Source organism: Urocampus carinirostris, chromosome 10 (assembly GCF_059441175.1).
Source record: "Urocampus carinirostris isolate Australia breed hairy pipefish chromosome 10, RoL_Ucar_1.0, whole genome shotgun sequence".
Taxonomy (NCBI): domain Eukaryota; kingdom Metazoa; phylum Chordata; class Actinopteri; order Syngnathiformes; family Syngnathidae; genus Urocampus; species Urocampus carinirostris.
In genome coordinates this window covers 27,326,922-27,351,590 of record NC_142358.1, presented here as the reverse complement: position 1 = coordinate 27,351,590, position 24,669 = coordinate 27,326,922, and the positions used below count along the sequence as shown (strand labels likewise).

General features: G+C 39.6%; 1 protein-coding gene and 1 pseudogene across 1 annotated transcript in view; one reads left to right on the top strand and one right to left on the bottom strand.

Moving 5' to 3' along the window:
• The first annotated feature begins 2,080 nt into the window (after positions 1 to 2,080).
• The window catches only part of usp2a (ubiquitin specific peptidase 2a), a 74,237-nt gene continuing 51,648 nt past the window's right edge, over positions 2,081 to 24,669 (top strand). Inside the window, exons 1-2 of the mRNA XM_088346513.1 lie at positions 2,081 to 2,271; positions 15,801 to 15,905. The gene's annotated coding sequence lies outside the window, so the exon portion shown is untranslated. The remainder of the gene's footprint in view (positions 2,272 to 15,800; positions 15,906 to 24,669) is intronic.
• Positions 21,226 to 21,356, bottom strand: LOC148358566 (U2 spliceosomal RNA; annotated as a pseudogene).

The following is a 24,669-nucleotide window of genomic DNA, read 5'->3' as shown; positions in this document are numbered from 1 at the left end:
CATAATTTACCAACCAGAAGGTTATTTTCTCTGGCCTATGTTCCATGTTGACGGACGTCTGTGTAGTGTTTGTTGATGCCCTTGCAACATTTATTGCAGCCTTGTCATCTCAAAAGGGGGATTACCTCGTGTACGGCCCAGTTTCAAGGTTTCATTTCCTTATGCTGAGGTTTTTGAGTTTTTCCTTGCCCGCATGTAGGTTTTAGATCAGGAGATGGTGCGTTAATTAATGACTGTCGCCGCACAGTGGTTGAAAAACACTGGTCTATATGAACTGTGTGGAGGCTAAATGTAAACAAAACACTGCCAATTAGAACGCCACTGTGCCCTAGTGTAATGGAGGTGCAATTGCACTTTGTGCTGGGATACTTGAAAAAAAAATTCAAACGCGCTGCAAGCCCCCTTCCTCCCAATTTGAGAATCAATGCGCTACCACAACATGAAATTTCATCTGTTATCAGAACCAGAACAAATGGTAGACCCAAATGTGTAACGTTTCACACAAGTTTATTGGGATATTGAGGAAACAAATGCCAGTGATCCGGTGCTCGCTGGACAGGGGGGGCAAGCAGCTCACGGGATCAGAGCATGATTGGAATGCGGAAGTGAGTGGATTTGCCAGGACGGGAGATCAGAGCGTGGTTAAATGAGCAAAATGGGTCGATAGCCGGAGCTGTAGATCAGAGCGTGGTCGGTGGGCAAAAACGGGTCAATAGCCGGAGACAAACGGGAAAGTAGGAACAGACGAGTGGGATACGGATGAAGACGGGACAGACGGGAGCCAGAGTCAAAGTACTTGCCTTGCGTGTGCAGAGGTTCGCTGACAGACTGACAAGGAGCGACTTGAGTACGGAGTTTAAATAGGATTGGAATCAATCAGGCAACTAGCAGCAGCTGGCGCCAAACAAGCTGGCACAGATGAGGGAAATCATGACATTTGTATTTTTTACTTTAAAATTGAGATACACCTAAATTGTAACTTAGTTTGTACTCCTGAGATTATGGATCTATTATGACATCAAACAAATTCCTTCCTAATAATTTATTTTGGAAAGATTAATTTTTTCTTTCATGTCTTTTGGGGCAGCACAGTGGTTAAGTGGTTAGGGCTTACGTGGCACAGTTCTGAAGTCACAGGATAAAATCCAGCTGCCAGGCTTCCTATGCGGAGTTTGCATGTTCTCCCCGAGCTTGTGTGGGTTTCCTCCCACGTTCCAAAAACATGCATGGCAGGTTAATTGGCCGGGTAAAATTCTCCCTCGGTGTGAATGAGCAAGTGAGTTGTCTGTCTCTGTGTGCCCTACCAGCAGGGTTGGGTAAAGTTACTTTAACTGGATTACTTTCGATTACTTTTGGATTACTCCAATACCAAATATGCTAATAAAAGACAAAATAAACTAAATATGAATAAAATGATTACATTTTGTGCAGGCTTGGGGAGTAACGGAATACATGGAACGGCAAAAATAATGTTGGCAAGCTGTTTGGATTTATTTTCATTTTGTTTCTGTCGCATTTTATGTTCGTTTTGCCGGAGATCAAAGCCAGGAGAGAAAGCTTTCCACGTGTTGTGAGTCATCATTTTATTCATATTTAGTTTCTTTTGTCTTATTTTTAGCATATTTGGTATTGGAGGAATCCAAAAGTAATTTAAAGTAATCCAGTTAAAGTAACCCTACCCAACCCAGCCCACCAGTTCAGGCTGCCCACTGCCTGAAATAGCTGAGATGGGCTCCAGCACACCTGCGACCCTACTGAGGATAAGTGGTGCAGAAAATGGATGGATAGCTGTCTCTGGGAAATTCCCTTAGGTGGAACTCACATCATGACATCGCGAAGACGACAGCGTACAGTGATACACATTAGTATTCCCCTTTCCTCACAACCTAGAACGCAGCATTTTTTCTAGCGACCGAAGTGGGTGATGTTTACGTTCATCGCCTTGACGACGGAGTGGGAGGCAGTCCACCGCCGTGGCTGCGTGACGTTCATCGTGAAATTCTGACCAATCAAAACCCAGCTCGCCTGCCGTAGTGACGTCACCGTTAAAGAGACCCTTACCGCTACCCGGTGGCTGAAACTCTTTTACTGCATAGAAGAAACGACTGGATTCCAGCCTTCGCTTCATTAAACGCCCCGGACTGCGGATCTTCCGTTCAAACACCAGCCGACCACTGCAACTTATGTAACCGGGACGAAAGCGGCGCAAACCGGCCAGCGAGCTACTTTCTAAAGGGGTTTTGTTTCTACCACTTGGTCTCCCGCTGCTGGGTGAGTATTTGCGGTTACCATCACACCGAGTGGCGCAAACGTCCGAACCAGTTCTCAAAACCATGGAAACCTTGCCTAACGGTTAAGGGTTTATTCCATTTAGTTTCAATGGTCCCTTCTAATATCATTCGCGTCAAATGTAGCTCATTTCAGGAAAAGTCTCAAAAGTTCTTTCAAAAAAATCGACAGAACGGTGTGTAGAGGTATCCGAACACTTTTGTTTTCTTTTCTTTCACATGTAGTTTGTGGTGGGAATGAAATGTCGTTTTAAAAAAGCTTGGTTTTCTTGTATGCAAAAAACGGATGTGGTTTACCCAACTCTACTAGGATGCCGTGAAAAACATTGGAATTGTGTTGAATGAGTTCTAAATCCGATGCTGCGGTTTTAAGCCACGTCCCCAGCATCCGTCTAGGGGTGCTTCTTTGGTTACATTGGAGAAAATGTATTCTGCAAGCATAATGAGGTATTAGCGAAGAATTACAACTCCTGAACTCTTGTCACGTCGATAAGTCATCACTACTTGTCACCCTCATGACCACTATCGTCATCATACTGTAGGTTGCGTTAGCTAGCGCTTACCGAAGGCTATGTCATTCTATCATCTTTTCGTGTCAAGTGTGACATGTCACATAACACCTTTCCTGGAGCCTGTCCACGAAATTGCACCACACCAATGAGAGATGTGTCTCTACTCTCTATTTAATAACCCTCACTTCAATTTGTAATATTAGTGAGTCAGTAAAGTGCACTTGAAGTAGTCGAGTACAGTCAGGGGAGGCTCGACTTCACCTGTCATCACGGAATTATAAAGTCAAAAATATATTTAGCATTTAATGGTTTAACAGTTCAGTGTAAGAGTTTTTTTTTTTTTCATTTAACTTGTTTTTTTTCATGCATTTATGTAAATATGTGGTCTTGCCACAGTAGCGGACCACAGAGTCCACATTGCGTTGTGCTTCCTAATTGCCTCTGTCTTTTTTAGCTTCTGCGAATACTTGAAAAGTCCTAAAACGCATTGAATTTATTGTTCTCAAAATAAGGCATTTATTGATATTAGAGGTAAGATCTTGGACCCGGCCCGATTCTGACCCGTGTTGGGAATTGAATATCAAAAAGCACCGTTTACCTAATTGTTTGAATTAGTTATCTGGCTCCATTGACCAAACACAACCTACATTCACCCAACAATTATGCGCGCTCGTTTCTTGAGGGAAAAATGAACAGGAAAGCCGATATTCCACAAGGGGGCAGATTTATTTTCCCTAACAATTTAACTAAGTGTACTCCATTGAAAACGGCCGAATTAGTGACATTGGAGTCTCTGGGAAGCCTTCTTCTGAAGTCCTTTAGCTTTTTTCCTATTGGCCATCTTCTCACCGCATATCGTGTGCCGGCTCCTCCCATGGGCGTGCCAAAGAAGCCCCCTGGGCTTCACCATCTCGTAGACGAGTGTCCCGATGTCTGGGGTACTCAAAACAACGCCTGCGTCAACAACGTCTGGATGTGCTGATTATCTTATCAGCAGTACGTCCTGTAGCTGTAAACAATCTCTTTCACCACTTATGCCTGCCCTGAACTTTCAATAAAGGCACAGTCAGTAAATACCTATAGCATTAAATTCATTAAATGTAACTTGTATTCAATCGTATAAAATCCTTTATAGTCAAATGTATAAAATCCTTCACCCGGCTCAAAAATTGGGGCGGGTTCGGGCTACTCTCTCGCCATTTATTTATTTTTCCCTTCTTTGTGGAAGATCTACACAGCATGCACTTACTTTTACTCAAGTAATGATTTGGATATAGAACTTTCTTACCAAACTCTCATTTTATCTCAAAATCACTAAATTCAAAGAAATTTTCCTCCTCGGTGTTTGGGTAAAAGACGTGCGGCCTTCACCTCCCTCACACTTCAGACTTCATATTTGCTTTTTGCCTATAGCTTACAAGCTTTCCAAACTTTCTTTCTACCTTTTGGCCAAATTTTCCATTATTTGCAGCTTGAATTTGAGATTTTGATGCTATTTTGTTCAGTGTCACTTTCGTTCGCTGCACGTCGCCGAGATGCGCGCTTTGCCGCCAAACCGTACATTTAGGCGCTGCATTCGCAGTGCACACTTAATTTGAAGGACTCAGCCCCAAGTAAATCCCAAGCTGCCTAGTTCGGACGAAAAGCACAGTGCGGCGCTGAGGTCCGCACAGCCGGAGTAAAGATTCGTGTTTGGCGGAAAGTTAAAGCTTTGGGTTAATTTTGGGTTTGTTTATCAAACCAGGTTAATCCGTCGGGTTTGGACAGGTTCGGGTTAATATACCAACGACTCGGGTCGGGTCGGGCTGAATTTTTTTAGGCCCGATCTAACCTCTAATTGGCATTAAATGTCTTGTATCCAATTTTGGAGAGTCTTAAAAATGTGAACACATTAATAAGATTTGTATTTGTTTGAACTAAAAAGATTTAGTAACAACTATCAATTGCATGTTTTCTTTTTTGTAATTAACCAATGTTTGAACAAATTTATTGACACTAATAACAGCAAACAAACAATGTGAGGTTTTAACAACCCTTCTCGACAATCTTAACAGCAATCAAGCATATTCACAATTTCGTTATGTAACATCTTTGTTAGTGTCAATAGATCCGTCCGGTTTGAACAAATTTATTGACCCTAATAACAGCAAACAAACAATGTGAGGTTTGAACAACCCTTCTCGACAATCTTAACAGCAATCAAGCATATTCACAATTTCGTTATATAACATCTTTGTTAGTTTCAATAGATCCGTCCAGGCCAAAATCGATTGTTTTTTGGTCTGAACAAATCCACTGACACCAACAGCAGCAAACAAACACGACAATCTCAACATCAATCCCATCTCAGCTGTCCTCGGGTAGTGGGCAGGGGACACCCTGAACTGGTTGCCAGCCAGTAGCAGGGCACACAGACAACTAACTCACCCATTCACACAATTTGGACTGGCCAATTAACCTGACATGCATGTTTTGGGGAATGTGGGAGGAAACCAGAGTGCCCTGAGGAAACCCATACAGGCACGGGGAGAACATGCAAACTCTGCACGGGGAGGCTGCTGTAGCTGAACTTGAACCCTGAACCTCTGCTCCGTGAGGCTGTGAGCTAACCACACATTCGTCATGCCGCGCGCAAACTTTCAATTCCCTTCAAATATTTCTTATTGGGTTGAGATCTGGAGCCTGGCTAGTCCACTCTACGCCACTCTATGCTTCCTACAAAGCCAATCCTTTGTTTGCCGGGCAGTGTGTTAGGGGTCATTCTCAGGTTGAAAGACCCAGCTACGGTTCATCTTCAATGCCCTTTCTAATGCAAGAAAGTTTTCACTCAAAATGTTCCCATATATGGCCCCATGTTTTTCTTTTTTCATGCGGATAAGAAAAAAAGCCCCCAAAGCATGATGTTTCCACCTCCATGCTTCATAGTAGATGGTGTTTTCAGTGACGGGAATAATTCTGTTATGAAAAACGCTGTTATGTAACGAGGTAAACTAACTAATTATTTTTTTCCACCGTTACAACGTTGTTACCGTTACTGACAGGACCGGCCCAAGCCTTCATGGGGCCCTAAGGAAAATTAGATTTTGGGCCCCCAATTACTTGTTAGTTTGCATACCTACGAGAACTCATTCCATGTTCTACTCCAGGGCAACTATTTGGAGACGGGGGCCGCATGTGACATGGTATACTTCATGGTATACTTCTTTTGAAATAGATTACTTTCGTTAAAATGATTTTGAAACGACCACAATTCGAGCAAAATAGTATATTAGGTCCTTGTTTTAAGCACTTCATTTGTTATTTAGTTTTGAAGTATTGCTGTAGTTTTTTTTCCAATATTTCTGAAGTCTGTAGTGTTACTTTAATTTTATTCCTTTATTGTACTATATTTATTTATTTCCATGGAAGTATTTTTTTAGTATTTATGTAATACTTTTGTTGTATTTCAAAAGTAATGTTTTTGTTGTATATCTGTAGTTGTTTCGTAGTATTTATGTATTATTACAGTACATTTTAGATAGTAGTTTACCTAATTGTTCGAATTAGTTATCTGATAGTATTTTTGAGTATTACTGTAGTATTTTTTGTTGTATTTTGTAGTATTTCCATATAAAAATGTTTGTTGTATACCTGTAGTATTTCTGTAGTGTTTTTGTAGTACTGTGTTATACTGTGGTCTTATTTTTGTGGTATTTTCGTGATATTTCCACAAGATAATTTTTGTAGTATCGTGTAATTTGCAGTTTCTGTTGTAATCATCTTGTAGTAGTATTTTGTAGTAGTATTTCTCTAGTAGTTTTTTATATTATAGTTTTATGTTTTGGTATTTGTTTAGTATTTCAGTATAATTGATGTATTTCCAAAGCTGTATTTTAGTAGTATTTTTGTAGATTTTTTGTAGTACTTCCATAGTAGTATTTTTGTCATATTTCCTTGGTGTTTTGTAATATTGCTGTAGTTGTCTTTTTGTAGTATTTTTGAAGTAAATAATTCTGTAGTAGTATTTTGTAATATAGTATTACTGTAGTAGTATTTTTGTAGTAGTTCTATACTATTTTTTTCATTTTCAGCATGTAGGCAAAATAATATATGAGGTCCCTGTTTTCAAGCACTATATTTGACATTTAGTTTTGTAGTTATTGTGTAGTGTTTTTGTTTTATTTCTGGGGAAGTATTTTTGCATAGACACACAAAGTGACAATATTGGTACCAAAAAAGTTAACCACTCTTGGAGGCCCCCTAGTGGTTGCTGTGCCCTAAACCGCCTTTTACCTCGCTTTTGCCTTGGGCCCTGGTTATTGACGGTCAAAAGCGCTTCGTTTCTCATGCTGCAGAAGGCCCCCCCTTGGCACACCCGACGCTGTTTTTAGTGGCTCAGTTTTCCGCTCTTTTCTGAATTGTTTACATCACACCTATCGGATCATGTCCCCGTTCATAAGAGCGACTATCTTATGGTTAAACGGCGATTACAAAAACAATAATTACAAATGCGGCAGAAGAAAAGGCGATTGGTGAATGCGGCGGCATCCGACTCGTGTCATTCGGCTCCCTTTGAGACGCCATTTTTCTCTTATTATCGGTCAATATGCTGTTGTTGACTCTGACTTTGTTGAGCATAAAAAAGCTTAGAAGTGTTTGGTATTTTATCATATTTTGTAGGTTAATAAGTATTTGTTATTCAGTGTTATTCAGTGTTACTCTGTTTATATAAAAATGAAAAGAATATTCTTTTTTTAAGCTCTCTTTTTTCCTTTTGTTGTTGGATTTTTTCTTTTGTTTCTATTTTTTTCTTTCATTTAATTTATTAAAGATCAAAGTATCTCCCATGAGACGTTGCATAGGCCACATCTATTCATCCATAATCTGCGCCGCTTATCCTCAGTAGGGTCGCAAGGTGCTGGAGCACTCTGGGCAGTGGGCAGGGGACAACCTGCACCCCAGTCGCAGAGACAGACAACTCACTCGCTCATTCACACCTAGGGACAATTCGGACCGGCCAATTAATGTGGGAGAAAACCAGAGTGCCCGCAGGAAACCCACACAGGCACGGGGAGAACATGCAAACTCCACACGGGGAGGCTGCGGTAGCTGGACTTGAACCCTGAACCTCTTCACTGTGGGGATGCGCCCTAACCACCCACCGCCGTGCCGCCCGCATATACCAAATTGTTTTTTTTTTTTTTTATGTTTTAGTTTTTCTACAGCTGGAATTGGAAGCTTTGGGTTAGCCAGTTAGATGAATTATGTTCCAAATACCTGTCAGCCTGCGGTGTGCATAAAATACTCAATTTTCTCCGGGAATGTAAAAAGATGTCAGGAAAGCCTACTAAAACATCATGACAACTCAAGCATCATTCCCATGTAAAACCAATGTGTCTGAGTTTTGGGTAAATATAATTCTACAAAAAACATCATGAAAAGTGTGAAGTTTTATCATGTTTTGCTTGTTTATTTCCCCCCAAAGTATTACCATGAGAATAAGTCTGATAAGAGAGAGAAATGCATGAACGCAATGAATTCAAGCTAGTTGCTAAGTTTGGGGAGTTCGATCCAAATTTCAAAATTATTGACATGTCAGCACTTTGATCGGATTGGTACTATTGTCTGGGATCTACACTTTGCTCCTCCACCAATATACTTTAAACTTACGCATATCTTTCACGCCAAGCTTTCTGACACTCATTAAGTTTATAGCTAAGGGTGTGACAGACAGGCTGGCTCACTTTAAGCACATCTTATTAACCGGCCTACTGATGGATCCTGCCTGTTAGGCAGAAAAGAGGGCAAACTATATGTGCCAAAACCTGAAAAAATTAAAAGTTAACAGGAAGTGCAGCACAGTGTGGACTTTTATTTCAACTACCAAAAAGGAAAATGCCAGGTGTCATTACTGTTGTAAAGTGGCCTTCTACCGCAGCAACACCACAAATTGACATAAACACAGGAAATAAAAAGAGAGCAACAAGCTGCAAACTAAAAGGTAAACATGTTACTGTTCCTGAGCAAAAACCTTTATATCCATCGTCACTATGGCAACAAGACTCAAAAGGCTTCTTACTGACTTTATATTCAAAATATTGTGCGATGGAAGATACTTAAGTCGTCTAATGGACATTGTAATGCTGTATTTGTATTTTTTTTACATTGCTTCTTTTTTTGACTCTTGTCTTTTGTTCTTAAACAGGTTTAACAGAATGATTTATATTTATACAATCTTTACGGTTATGTCATGATTACTCATTGCACTCACCTGTGCCCGCTCGTTTGGCGCCAGCTGCTGCTAGTTGCCCGATTGATTCCTTTATTTATACCCAGTACTCCAGTCACTCCTTGTCAGTCCGTCAGCGAACCTCTGCATACGCAAGGCAAGCACTTTGACTCTGGGTCCCGTTTCCTACTTGTCTGTTCCTAATTTACTGTTTGTCTATGGCTGTCGATCCGTTTTGTCCTTTTGACCGCGTTCTGATCTCCCGCTCCGGCTATCGGCCCATTTTTGTCCCTGACCACGCTCCGATCTTCCGTCCCGGCGAATCACTTCTGCATTCCACTCACGTTACGATCCCGTGAGATGCTTGCTCCCCCTGTTCAGCGAGCACTGAATCGCTGGCGTTTGTTTCCTCAATATCCCAATAAACCTTTGAGTGAAACGTTACGCGTTTGGGTCTACCATTTGTTCTGGTTCTGAAAACAGATGAAATTTCATGTTGGGGTAGCTCATTGATTCTCAAATTGGGAGGAAGGGGGCTTGTAGTGCGTTTGAATTTTTTTTTTCAACTATCCCAGAACAAAGTGCAATTGGAGGTGCCATTACACTAGGGCACAGTGACGTTCTGATTGGCAGTGTTTTGTTTACATTTAGCCTCCACGCAGTTCATATAGACCAGTGTTTTTCAACCACTATGCCGCGACACAGTCATTAATTAACGCACCATCTCCTGATCTAAAACCTACATGAGGGCAAGGGAAAAACTCAAAAACCTCAGCATAAGGAAATAAAACCTTGAGAAGGGAACGCACATGAGGTAATCCCCCTTCTGAGATGACCAGGCTCCAATAAATGTTGCAAGGGCATCAACAAACACTACACAGACAAACGTTACGCGTTTGGGTCTTCCATTTGTCATGGTTCTGACAGGTTCATTTTTGAAAATGAACAATTTTAGTGCCTAAAATGTTTGTGCAGTGTTTATCGTAGTTCTAAACTAACTTAAGAGGGTGAGGGTTGAATTACTCAATGATCATGACATTTCCAAGGAAAAAGTATAGGTATCAGATCGGTATAGATTGATATTACTTCATATTTACTTGGATCGATACCAAAATTCCCAGTACCGCCCCCCACCCTACTAATCGCATGCATTCCCTTAACATTGTTTCCTACTGCGGCACTTGTTTAGAATTCAAATGACTTGGAAGTCAAGCAAAGTCACAGAACAGATTGCGTTGTACTGCTCGCTGTTCTTTCCGTGTTATTACATTTTACTTAGTGGTGTGAAGTCTGAGTCCAGTGCAAATAGTGCGGCTATGCTATTTGCAGTACCATGAGATTATTTTCTGGCACAAACCAGGGACAAATTGACACGTGAGCTGAGCTCCTTTATTGAATCCTGTCGCAAACTTCTGCACTCTTTAGCAGAATTGGCGTTTTTTTTTTTTTTTTTTTTTGCAAATGTTGTTTGTCCAGCGTAACTTTTTCAGAATGCGCGTTCCTTAAAAGCAAACTGGAATGTATCTTAGTGTTAAGTGACCCGCAGAGGTCATAGGTGTCTGCTATATTTACCAGCTCTGTAACCTGATCTGTTGCATTCTGGACGGCTGTGCTCATGCTATCCTCTCACTCTCCGGGGCCACATCTTCCTAAGTGGGAGCCGAGAACTAACTGTCTATTGGCCGGATCGCTCAGGACAACAAGGGTGAGCACCTAATAAAAACGAAATTACTTTTTAAATACATGCATTTTTGGGTTGGCCATTTTCCTCTCTTTGCTGGATACGTCTTCAAACCGAAGTACACTAATGATAGATGAGCTTCTCTGCTTTCTTCTTTTTTGCCTAACAGCTAAGCGGGTAGCCCATTCCCCTTATGTTGAAAGTGAAAGATTTTGTAGTTGTCGTATCAAAACAGGAGTTTTGAAATACTGTTATGCAATAAATGAACTTTTCCCGGAATCAGTCAATCAGGTCTTCATCCAAGCAATCTACTTGGATTTTTCGATACAAGTTTGGCGTTAGTGCTTTTTAATGAAGTTTAGATTTTGTTTTGTTGGTATGGGTCCATTTTCATTGGGTTGTCGAGACTGTACGCCAAGACCAGAGTGGAGACAGAACCCTCCCTCGTTACGATTTTCTCAGTTTTATTGGGAAGAAAGGAAAGGGTTGCACCCACGATCCGGTGATCGCTGGATGCGGTAAGCAGGTCACTCTAAACGCGGAAGTGGGACACCCGTGGCGAGTGAGGGTGGTGTCGGGAACGGAAAAAACGGGTCAGTAGCCGGACAGGAGAGGAAAAAACGTGGTTGGGATCGGAAACAGGTCCAAAGCCAGGAGAGGAGAGTAGACGTGGTCAGGATCAAAAAACGGGTCGAAGCCGGGAAACAGACTAGAGCAAAAACAGGTGGGAGTCAGGGTCGAAAAAGCTTGCCTAGAGTACACTGAGGTTCGCAAACGGACTGACAACAGGTGACAGAAGGGAGTGGGTTTAAATAGTGACAGGGAGCCAATCAGAGTCCGAGGCAGTTGGCGCCAAAGGAGCGGGCACAGGTGAATCACATCGGTAATCATGACACTGTAAGTTATAAGCACCAAGCTAGAACGCAATATGTTACGTTTTTAGTCAATTTAGGTTGTTGTCAATGTTGCTGTACATGTGTATTATTAGACTATCAATGAAATGGGTGTCATTAGGGGTGTCGGAGTGACATTTTCCAATCCCATTAATCTGGTTACGTCAAGCAGCTTTGTTTATAGTCTTTTGGGATCTTTTTAAACTTTGAAATTAAAAGCCTTCAGGTCAAATCATTTTTCATCATTTTGTGGGTAGTTCTCAGACTTGTATTATCCCCTACCCTTTTAGAAATTGGCAATAAGAATATCATTGTATATATGAAGTTAAAAGTCATTAGATGATTTGTCATTGAACCAAAAAAATAGAAAGTACATGAACTGTTTTGCTGTTTGAAAATGCAAAATTGAAAAAGAAATATAGTTAAAATTTTAATAGTTTCCTTGCACATCAAAGGAAACTATTAATATAATAAATACTGTAGTTGTCAGAGCTGTTAACATTTCAAAACAGTTTATATTTGCTTTACATAAAAACATGAACATTTTAAGTATATTTGTCCCTCGGTTTAAATAATTTGATTTTCATCTCATCTCAATAGCCGTACCGCTTATCCTCATTAGGGTCGCGGGGGGGCTGGAGCCCATCCCAGCCACCTCCGGGCAGTGGGCAAGGGACATCCCGAACTGGTTGCCAGCCAATCGCATAATTTGATTTTGTTTCTCAAAATAGACGAATAAGGAAAATTATCTCACTATCTCATTTAAAGCAATAGGCATTTCATTTGTTTTTTTCAATGTTTAAAAAAAAGAATAGAAATATTGCAAACATTTTTTAATTTTACTATGGCCACAAAGAATAATGTCTTAAAACTTAAAAAAAAAAAAAATTTGAAATGAGGAAAACATGTTGGCAAATAGGTATAGTAACATGTTATATTCACAGGCAAGAAACAATATATGCACATATATATCCATCCATCCATACATTATCTGCGCAGCTTATACTCAGTAGGGTCGCGGGGTGCTGGAGCCTATTTTAGCTGTCTCCGGGCAGTGGGCAGGGGACACCCTGAACTGGTTGCGGGCCAGTTGCAGGACACACATGGACGAAAATTCGCTCACTCATTCACACCTAGGGACAATTTGGACCGGCCAATTAACCTGGCATGCATGTTTTTGGAATATGGGAGGATACCGAAGTGCCCGGAGGAAACCCACGCAAGCACGGGGAGAACTTGCAAACTCCGCACAGGAAGGTTCGATTTGATGACCTTAGAACTGTGCCACACACGCGCTAACCACTGCCCCCGCCGTGCTGCTATATATATATATATATATATATATATATATATATATATATATATATATATATATATATATACATACAGGACTGTGTCAGAAAATTAGAATATTGTGATAAAGTTCTTTATTTTCTGTAATGCAATTAAAAAAACAAAAATGTCATACATTCTGGATTCATTACACATCAACTGAACTATTTCAAGCCTTTTATTATTTGAATATTGCTGATTTTGGCTTACAGCTGAAAAAAACTCAAAAATCCTATCTCAAAATATTAGAATACTTCCTCAGACCAAGTAAAAAAATAATTTTATAACAGCAAAACTAAATCAAACATTTGAAAATGTCCATTGATGCACTCAGTACTTGGTTGGGAATCCTTTTGCACAGATTACTGCATCAATCCGGCGTGGCATGGAGGAAATCAGCCTGTGGCATTGCTGAGGTGTTATTGATGCCCAGGATGCTTCGATAGCGGCCTTCAGCTCATTTGCATTTGTAGGTCTGGTGTCTTTCATCTTCTTCTTAACTATACCCCACAAATTCTCGATGGGGTTCAGGTCAGGGGAATTAGCAGGCCAATCAAGGACAGTGATGCCATGGTCAGTGCACCAGTTACTGGTGGTTTTGGCACTGTGGGCAGGTGCCAGTTCATGCTGGAAAATGAAATCCTCATCTCCATAGAGCTTTTCAGCAGATGGAAGCATGTAGTGCTCTAAAATCTCTTGGTACACAGTTGCATTTACTCTGGACTTGATGAAACACAGTGGACCAACACCAGCAGCTGACATGGCTCCCCAAACCATTGCTGACTGTGGGAACTTCACACTGGATTTCAAGCAACTTGGATTTTGCTCCTCTCCAGCCTTTCTCCAGACTCTGGCGCCTTGACTCCCAAATGAAATGCAAAACTTGCTTTCGTCTGAAAAGAGGACTTTGGACCACTCTGCAACTGTGCAGTGCTTCTTCTCCATAGCCCAAGTCAGACGCTTCTTCCGTTGTCTTGAGTTCAGAAGTGGCTTGACCATGGGAATACGGCTATTGTAGCCCATTTCCCGGACACGTCTGTGAACTGTGGCTTTTGATACCTGGACTCCAGCTTCAGCCCACTGTCTTTGAAGCTCCCCCAAATTCTGGAAGCGGCTCTTCTTCACAATTTTGTTAAGGCTGCGGTCGTCTCTCTTGGTTGTGCAGCGTTTCCGGCCACATTTTTGCCCTTCCAACAGACTTTTTGTGGATATGCTTTGAAACTGCACTCTGTGAACAGCCTGCTCTTTGAGAAATTTCTTTTTGTGTCTTACCCTCCTGATGGAGGGTATCAATGATGGTCCTCTGGACAGCAGTCAGATCAGCAGTCTTCCCCATACTTGTGATTTAGTTTACTGAACCAAGCTGAGTGTTTTTAAGGCTCAGGAAACCCTCGCAAGGTGTTTCGAGTTAATTAGATGATTCAGGTGATTAGTTGAATAGCCTACTTGTATACTTTTTCATGATATTCTAATATTTTGAGATTTTTTGAGTTTTCTTAAGCTGTAAGCCAAATTCAGCAATATTCAAATAATAAAAGGCTTGAAATAGTTCAGTTGATGTGTAATGAATCCAGAATGTATGACATTTTTGTTTTTTTAATTGCATTACAGAAAATAAAGAACTTTATCACAATATTCTAATTTTCTGAGACAGTCCTGTATATATATATATATCTGTATACTTATATATATATATATATATCTACAGTAAACCACCCGCGAAAAGTGAAAATCCGCGAAGTAGCGACGCCCCTTCAAAAATGCGTTTTAATTTTTTTTTATTATTATTATTTTTTTTAAAATTAATTATTTTATTTTATTATTATTATTTTTTAGACCTGCGAAGCTCTGAACCCGCGAACGTGGAACCACGAAGTAGCGGTTATTTAACATGTATATATGTGATTTAACATGTATATATTCACTAAAATGCTTAAAAAAATTATTTTATTATTATTATTTTTTAGCTATTTTATTTTATTATTATTATTATCTTTTAGACCCGCGAAGCTCTTAACCCGCGAACGTGGAACCGCGAAGTAGCGAGGTCCCACTGGATATATGTATATGTATGTATATGTATGTATGTATGTATATGTATGTACCGGTATATATGTATATTATGTATATATATATATATATATATGTATATTATGTATATATATATATATATATATATATATATATATATATGTAAATGTATATGTATGTATAAATGTATGTATGTATGTATGTATATTTATATGTATGTATATATGTATGTATATATGTATATATATATGTCACGGAATGGAAGGGGGCTGTCACGAGGCGTGGTGGAGTGGAAGGGGTGACCGGACCAGAACGGAGGCAGGAGGAAGGAAGGGAGAACTCAATTGCGTAACGATCCATAAGTTTTATTTAACAAAATAAAAGTTGTCCATAACTCTGGGACATGACAAAACAAACAGTTGATTCTTCCAACTCAACTAAACAGGACAAGGCATAACAGAACGGACAATGTTTTAAACAAAAACAGGACAAGGCATAACAAACCGGGGAATGTGTAATGAGCCAGCGCCCGCCAAACCCACAACCCAGCCTTAAGTAGCTGATCTGCTACAGCTTGAGTTCGGAAGCGCGGCAGACTGGTCGCCACGGCGACCGTGACATATATATATATATATATATATATATATATATATATATATATATATATATATATATAATGTGTGTTTACATATGTGATTTAACATGTATATATTCACAGTAAAGAAACAACTGTAATCTAAACTTTGTATTTGTTGCAGTTTTACAACTCTGTAGTGTTATATATATGCAAAACATTTGCATAAACGGGATACCAACATTCGGTATAACGTAACCTGTGTCCTTATGTTTCCTTAGGTGGGATCAGTGTCACAAAACCTGCAAGTGTGTGGACACCGTGTATCAGTAAATAGCAGGGCAAGTGGCCCAGGAGACTGCGGTCTATGGGAACTGCTACTGCAGGTAAGTGTGTTATACACCATTCTAAACTTGTACAACTTATTGTTGGGTACACACTATGCAAAACATTTGCATAAACGGTCTAAAATCATTTTAAAAGATTTTAAAATTTGACCGTCTTCCATTTGGGTTTGCACACGGAGTATTTGAGTGGAAATCGGCGGTATCTCTTTTCTAATATCTTTTATTGCTGTGATTTGATTTTGTTCCTTTTTCACATACGTTGCACGTGTTTTAATAGTATAAAAGAATAAATATGAATATTCCTTTTACAGCTGTTTCAGAATAAAAGTGAAGAGATTCAAGCAATAAAAGCAGAAATGTAATAAAAATACAAATGTGAAAAAGTCAACATGACAACTATAATACCTTCCATTGCACAATATTTTTCAAATGTAGCCAAACTTTGAATATTGTAAACAATACGATGTTAAAAACCTTTGACAGTATCAAAGATTAAATACTTCAATGGCAGCACATGTTTAGGAACAAAAGTGGAGCGAGTCCATTCAAAATGTTACCATTGTAACAAAAATACAAATACTGTATAACGATGTCAACAAGTCAACTAAAACATCTTATTTTCCAGACTATAACACGCAACCCAAAACCCCAAATTTGCAGTGCGCTTTTATAAAGCAGGAATTACGGTTAAAGATTTCAGAAATGCATTATTACAACAAAATGCTCTATATTGAGTAACCCTTTATTAATGGATTGATTCATTTTAGTTGTGAAACCTGATTCCCCAATATTTATGTCATATGAAATTTTATGTTCTATGATCTACGTTCTTTTATTTTGTATTTTAATTGCATGCGCCCTATAGTTCAATACGCCTTATATATGAAAAATAATCTTTTACAAAGGGGTATTTTTGCAGGTACCTCTTAAAATCAGGTGCACCTTTCTAGTCCCGAAAATACGGTACCTTTCATGGCACAATATTTTGAAAATAAAATCAGTAGTGCAAATAAAGTTTAACCACAATTGGATCCATTTTAAAAGTTATAATGTATATATAATCTTATGACCCTGGATCAGAATTATTACAGTGAAAATTAAAATGGGAAGACAGTATTGATCTTTAGACAATAGTATCGATATGATCCAAGGACTTGCTCAGTATCGATAATATCGGTATTTGGATCGTTCCACCCACCCTTGTCCTGTGTCCCCTTTTAGACTTGGGATGTTAAGATTCTCACACTACATAGATAACTTACTAAATTTCATCGGTTGCGTTGTGCGTGACATTCAAGTGTTCATCCCTGAAGTTGTTTGGTTGTTCCTAGACAATATACCAAAAATATCCAATTTTTTCACCCAAATTGTAAATCCCCCCAAAAATGTACACTTCAAAAGCCCAATGCTCATCTATGAACTCTCAGAGTAATATTTAACCCCAAAAATTGTGATTTGTTTTTTTTGAGCTAAGCATTTCTCATTTATGGACAATCATTATATTTTGGTGCATCGCTGATTTTACCACTTAGCATTAGCATTTATCGATTCGTTTTTGTAAAAGAAGTTTTTTTTGTTGTTCATTTTTTTGGTTCCAGATGTAAAAAACTGCAGAGAAAAAAATCTCAGTCACCTTTTTCCATTTTTGCAAGTCAACTAAAATATTGTGTTCCATTGGCTTTAGCAGATATGTCCAAAGTCCGGCCGGAGGGGGCAGTTATGGCCCATCATCAAATTTGATGATCATTCGTGAGTTGAATTTGTTCGTCAGTTGCTTCAGTGCTATATTTTGTATGTTTAAGGTTTATATAAGTATGTTTAAGGCTTGTATAAGTAACCTGTATTGTTTTGTACAAAAAATAAACATTTCATAAAAAAAATGCTCTATAAAGATAAATAAAGTTAAGTTTAACTTAATATCGGAAGATTAGCTTCAAGAGTTAGGCGACTTCATTCTTTGTGGTAAAAAGTGAACGAAAAAAAGCGATCTGACCATTTTTCTCAACCGCATCAAACTTTCTTATTCCATTTTCATTTCAAAAGAAACGGCACACCTTGCTTTACTCTTTACACCAACCATATTGAATGGATGCGCGAGATATTAAACTATGAAAATGTCAAAGTTCTTAGCGCGCTGGAGATACAGTATAGTATCTTTACTCACGAACTAGGAAGAGGAAGCCGGATTTCTTCTTCTTCTTCTTTCTTCTTCTTTGGGGTTGATGCTAGATGAGCTCTCACAGCGCCACACGCCGGTAGTGGCAGAAAGAAGCACTACAGTACTGTCCTTTACTCGGAAAATGGTGCATACGATACAAAATCTAACTTACAGCAATGTCCGGATATTTTTCCAAATCTACCGTTTTTCGTAACTCGAATGTTCATAAGTAGGGGAGCATCTGTATGTGGCCCATCAGTAATATTGATTGCATCATAAAATAAATTTGTACAAAAATAAAATCACCATTTCACCAGATGATGGCAGTCGCCTTTTGGCCAACTTTTCCTTGGCTTTCTGTGAGAATTGTTGCCCACCCGATTTCCGACATGGTGACTATAGGTGCCGCTTCCAGTATAAATAGAAATTGGAGTACTGTATATTTTTACTGAGATTCGAAACAACTGCGTCTGCCTAATTTACCAAGAGAATGTGGCTTTTTCAAATAATATAATATCAAGAGGCACTGCCAGACAAAACATACTGACTACAAAAAGCTAACCGGAAATAAACGCTGTGAAAATGGGAAACAACTGGAAACCTTAACCGCACAGCAGCCCTTTTTTACGAGACCCAGCGAGTCAAATGAAAATGCTACAAAGGGGAGCTACCAAGTCACGACGCTAATCACTAAGCACTAAAAACCTTTCATGGAGAGTGAATGTATTAAAGAATGGTTGGCCCTCACACATTTATAGCCTACCAAATCTGGCACACTTTCTGATTGGTTTGGACACCCCTGGACTATAGGATAAGCGTGTGTGTGTTGATCCAAAAATAGAATGAGTGGCGCTGTAACAATAATCCTAGTCATTCTTGTCTCATTGCATAAAATGAGGCTTAATTTACCAAAAGAATAGTGCTTAAAGTGAGGCAACCATCTGCAAGTCAGCTGCTAAGGCAACAAGCGTCAATTGGCATAGCATAAAGCTCCTCTCCTGCTTGTGGTAATTGCTCTTAGGCTTTAAATACCCACAAATTACAATAATAGAGTAATAATTAGCGCAAGTGTTTCCATTTTTATTTGCACTTGGATCCTTATTCTTAGTAGAATGTTCATGTTAACTATAGTGTGAGAGCTGTAACACAATCAGGGCCCAAACAACGTCAGTCGGTCCAAGAGGCAATAGAAAATGTGGTGTTGAGTTTGTGAAGATTTGGCACCCCTTACTATTGTAATCCACAAAGGTATCATTTTGAAGAACCCTTTTGGGGGCCGTTAAATAATCAGTGAATGGTTAATCGTTAATGGAATATTCTCAAAATAAAAGCCTTGCCCGAATTTATAATCTGAATGCCTTGACATTTATTGGTTTTGCACAGGTTTAATTAGTATTGCTTCGACATGTTTTCTGTACAGACCAACAATTAGGTTGGGACCAATAAAGATACCGAGCAGCTTTAAAAACTTGTTTAATTTTGTGTAATTTGCCCTTGGCAAAAGGTGTATAGCAGCAGTCTTCAACGTAGTGCCCACTGGCACCAGGATGCCCCCCTAAGGACAGCTAAGGTGGACTTGTTCTGAAAACGGCTCACCAGTGCTAGGACATTGTGATTTTTTTAATGAAATTATTTTGTTAGTGGTTGACTGAGTCTAGATTACCTTATTTCCAGTAATAACCTGGTAATAACATAGTAACAACTTAGTAATAACAAATTGTTATTTTAGGAATGCATATCAAACTGGGTGCCTTTTGCGCTAATTAGTAACAAAAAGTAGCTTGTTTTCGCTGTTACATCATTGTCCCTCATTGTTTCTATCGGCCAATCATGTTGCTGTTCTTTAATTTTCACACCCCCTCTGACTGATCTGTTTTTTGTAAACCTGAAGATTTAATACAAAGAGGGGGCTCAGAGGAGGGCTTTTGGACGGGATACAATTCTGTGAAGGCATTCAAAATAAATTCATGTATTTTCTCCTTATTTTGAATGTCTTCTAAAGTTTAAACATAATATTGAGATAAAATGGAATGCCTTTTCGCATGTCATTTATATGTTCGGTGGTCCAGTGGTTAGGATTAGGCGCGCTAACCACCATGGCCCAGATTTGATTCCCATTGCTTCCAACCACAAAGTTTGAGCAGAGAAAATAATTTTATACCGATTTGTAATTAAAAATACATAAGTACGGAGTGCGCATTGTACACAAATAATTACGGTAGTTTATTTTCAGCTAGCTGAACTGCATTTTTCTGCAAAAACACAAAAACTTTGTTAGTTCGACATGTACCCCACATGAAATCGGAGAAGTTGGATTGATGTTACTAAGCTTGTTTTATCAAAGCTTTGTCTGTTTCAGGGTTTTTGTGGTGGAGCTCAGGGTTGAATTTAGTTGAATCCACCTAGAATCAAAACCACCGAATCGAATCCTTGAGTGGAGCCATATGCATGCAATGCATTATGTTGGAACTCTTGCAAGGGAATAGCTTCTTAAGGTCTACCTGTGGCTCTTGAGATCAAGTTGTCAAGTAGCAATGGCAAGATTAATGTGATGTAGTTTGCAGCTGATGACTGAAAGCAAGCAAAGAGGCGTCAGGGTGGCCCCAGCAATGTTCTCCCTGCTCACATTTCAGAGTATAATTAGAATCTTGTCAGACCCCAAACAGCTCAGAGACTAACATTGCATGTGTTCCTCTCATTGTTATATTTTTATCTGTAGGGTTGTGTCCAGTATCTGCATAGCTACAGTAAACTTCAAGCAGAGAACATTGTATTTTGGGGGGAGTTTAAAATTCACAATTACTGTATTACCCAGAATATAAGGTGCACCTAAAAACAGAAAAATGGTTAGAAATTTGAAAGTGTGCCTTATATATCCTAAAATATGGTGGATGAGATTGGAAATGCATACAATATTTATCAGTGTACATTACTACATGAGGTTTTCGGTATACTGCCGTATTAATCAATTGATAACCATCTCTGGCCCAGTTAGTAATACAGAATATGCAAAAAGATTCAAACTCAGGTTGTTTCGGTGGGGGGGGGGGTTTAAGGGTTATTGTTCTATCTTCGTTATTCATTATCCATTATCCGTTATCGGTCAGTTCATAATACGCTGCAAAGCCTAGGAGCCGGGACACTTACTCTCAGCCAAAAGGCCAAGCTGAGGTCCTAGCCCTAAAGCCTTGCTGCGATCATTGCGAATGCACCGTTCCCGGAGGTACTGCAATACCGGGCCGATGCATGGAGTGGACAGAGCAAGCTCTTATTCCATCTCCAGATTGAAAAAATCAAAGACAAATATACACGAAACAGGGTCAGTAACGTATACTCATTGTCATGACGACAGTCGGTGGGGCACCGACAACTTACCCCCAGACCATCGGTGGAACAGATGATAGATGAAAAGGCCTTAGAACTTATCTCATTATCACACTATTTTAACTCCTGGTACCAGAAAAACTGATTTCAATAATGCAATTTGTTCTGCGTTCCTGACCTCTGGTTTAACCTTTTTCACACAAAGAGCCAGAAAAGCAAAATTATAAATGTTTTTTTTTTCATTGAGGGAGAGCGACACTATATTTTAAGACAAAATTCCACGAAACCGCCAAACCTGCTCTCCAGACGAGATTCAATTCAGCTCCATTTACTTCACTGTGTAACATTTAATTGTTTCACAAAATCTATGAAAAAATAATAATAATGCCGTAGCATGTTTCCTATATCTATATAAGTCAAGTCACATTTATTTGCATAGCCCTTAATCACAAAAAATGTCTCAAAGGACAGTACAGGATTACAATTACAACATCGCCTGATCTTAAACCAACATGCGGGCAAGAAAACTCAAAACCTTAGCGTTAGGAAAAAAGAAACCTTAAGAAGGGGCCTCACAAGTAGTAATCCCCCTTCCAGGATGAAAAGTATGCCACTTAAAATTTGTCTCCCTTCTGCTGTTACTTAAGAGTGTTAAGGCTGATTTTGTCAGTCATTTTTGTTTTAAATAATAGTTTCCATACAATTTTTGTAAAAATGTCACAACATACTCCAAATGAAGGTACCAATGTATTTTCCTTCAGTACAGATGGGGCTGGGCAAAAGAGAAAGTGTTATCAGTGTTAGCTTGTTATCTTATTTTCGAACCATATGTACTCATGGAAAGAGCCATATATAACTTTCGAGACATAAAGTTCCCGACCACTGGGTTAAGCAGTCTCTCCACTTGTTCACCAGTGCATCAATAATGTTGCGGTTTTTTTTTTATGTATATACCTGTATATATGTAAAAGTGCTTGTTTTTTTGGGAAAGACTTTCTGTTTTCTAGTTCTCTCTTTGCAACATTGATGCACAGGTGAAAAAGTACATAGACTGTGTAACCCAGTGGTTCCCAAAGTGGGCGGTACCGCCTCCTTGGGGGCGGTGAGAAAGAAGGGGGCGGTAGGGGGGCGGCAGTCCAAAGTCGAAGTCAGAAGTTTGAACGTTTGTTTGACGATTTGTACGAAACACGTTAGGGCTGCACGATTAACCAAAATCGAATCGACATCATGATGTGATGTAGTGCCGTTGTGAAATGGCAAAGCACTGCGGTTTTTCAAGGTTTTGTAGTGAGTGATGGAGTTTGGGCCAACCACAATTGTTTACTGTTCTAGTGTTAAAAGCGCCAACCAATCAGAGGTAAGTTGTAATAATGGCACAAGCCAATGAAAGCGATCGCCCACCGTGTGAGCTCATTGAATGTCATGCCGGACTCCGTAAACATAGTCCCAGAGTCAACAAACGAAAAGGAAACGAAGCTTGCACCGAAGAAGGGCGGTACATCACTTGTTTGGACCTATTTGGGTTTTGACGAAGCAGACGTGGAACTGAAGAAAAACGCCCGTCGCAGAATTTGCTTTCGCGTAGTCCCTCGGTCCAGAGGAAACACAAGTAATGACTACCAGCACCTTAAGAATGATCACATATTACCATACATGGCATGTCAAGGAATTCGCCGGGGAGCCAAGGGGGCGCCAGCCTGCAAAATTTGGGGAACCATTGGTTTAACCTATTAGAAAAATGCACAATGCAAATCAAGATACGACTTATAATCAAGTGCAGAAAATAAGGTACATCATGTTAATTGGCCGGTCCAAATTGTCCATAGGTGTGAAAGAGCGAGCGAATTGTCTGTCCCTGCGTGCCCTGCGATTGGCTGGCAACCAATTCAGGGTGTCCCCTGCCCACTGCCCGGAGATAGCTGGGATGGGCTCCAGCACCCCCGCGACCCTACTGAGGATAAGCGGCGCAGATAATGGATGGAGGGATTTATTTGGTTTATTTTGTAAAGATAAACAGTATATTTTTTCCAAAGCGAGACCAAATGCACTGTGTCTGCTATACATCATTATTCAAAGCTCCAGAAGTCACCATAAAGGTCACGTTTTTGGTTAATAACTCTCATATTTAAGTTTTATTTTATTAACAGATATAGCGTGAAGATTTTGTGGGGGTCTGCTGCATTTTTAACTAATTTCATTGAAAAACATGAGATTTATTTAAGCATACATTTTACATTCTTTTAAAAACTGCCTCACATTTGTCAATTTTTTTGAGTAAGAGTACCAATCATCGGTTAAAGAATCGAGTTATCCTTTGTTTTCAATTACCGGTAACCAGTTTCATTGAAGATATAATTCCCTACATGTATTCTTGCAGCTGTCGGCAACCTTTATTTGTTCTTACACACGTTTTTCACCCTGAGGTTTGACAGTAGTATAACACCGTAACTGAGCAACGATAGATCAGTCGATGAATACTGTATTGCTGACCTTATTTGCTCAGCATTGGATGCAATAGGAATCAAACCCGGATTGTGGCAGTGAGAGCACAGATTCTCAACCACTAGGCCACTAGGAATGTAGATGACAAAGGAAAAGGCATTACATTTGATCTCATCAGACTTATTTACTAACTGTGGCACGTTGTACAATGTTGTATTGGACCATTATGGGATAGAGTTCAGCCAAAACAACAATGTACATTATGAAGAAGAAGAAGAGGAGAAGAAGAAGAATTTACTTTTATTGTCATTCTTTGTAACCATGCACACAGAACGAAATGTCGATACACCTGACCCATACTGTTAAACTGTAGCGAGCCGATGCAGCCGCAGCCAAACAGGGCACCGCCATTTTAGACCCAACTGCTGTGTTGGGAGTCATTAGGTGACCAAACCCCCCAATTCCAACCCTTAATGCCGAGCGCCAAGCAGGGAGGCAATGAGTACCAATGTTGTAAGTCTTAGGTATGACTCGGCCAAGGCTTGAACCAGCGACCTCCCAGTCTCGGAGCGGGCGCCCTACCCTCTAGGCTACCGAGCTGGTGAATGTGATGTAAAAATGTGAGTAAAAATGGTGTGATTATAAGATCAAATTGAATGCCTTTACAATGCCATTTGGACCCTTTAGTGGTCTCGTGATTACATAGTGCTTGTTATTGTTGTTGTTATTATTACTTATATTATGATTGGGTAGGGCTGCATAAAACCGTTCGCAGAACAGAAAAGGTCGCTGACTACTGTATAATGTATCAATCTAAAATAGCTTACAATGCTCTCAAAGAATTTCAGATAGCAATTATATTGAAAAAAAAAATGACAG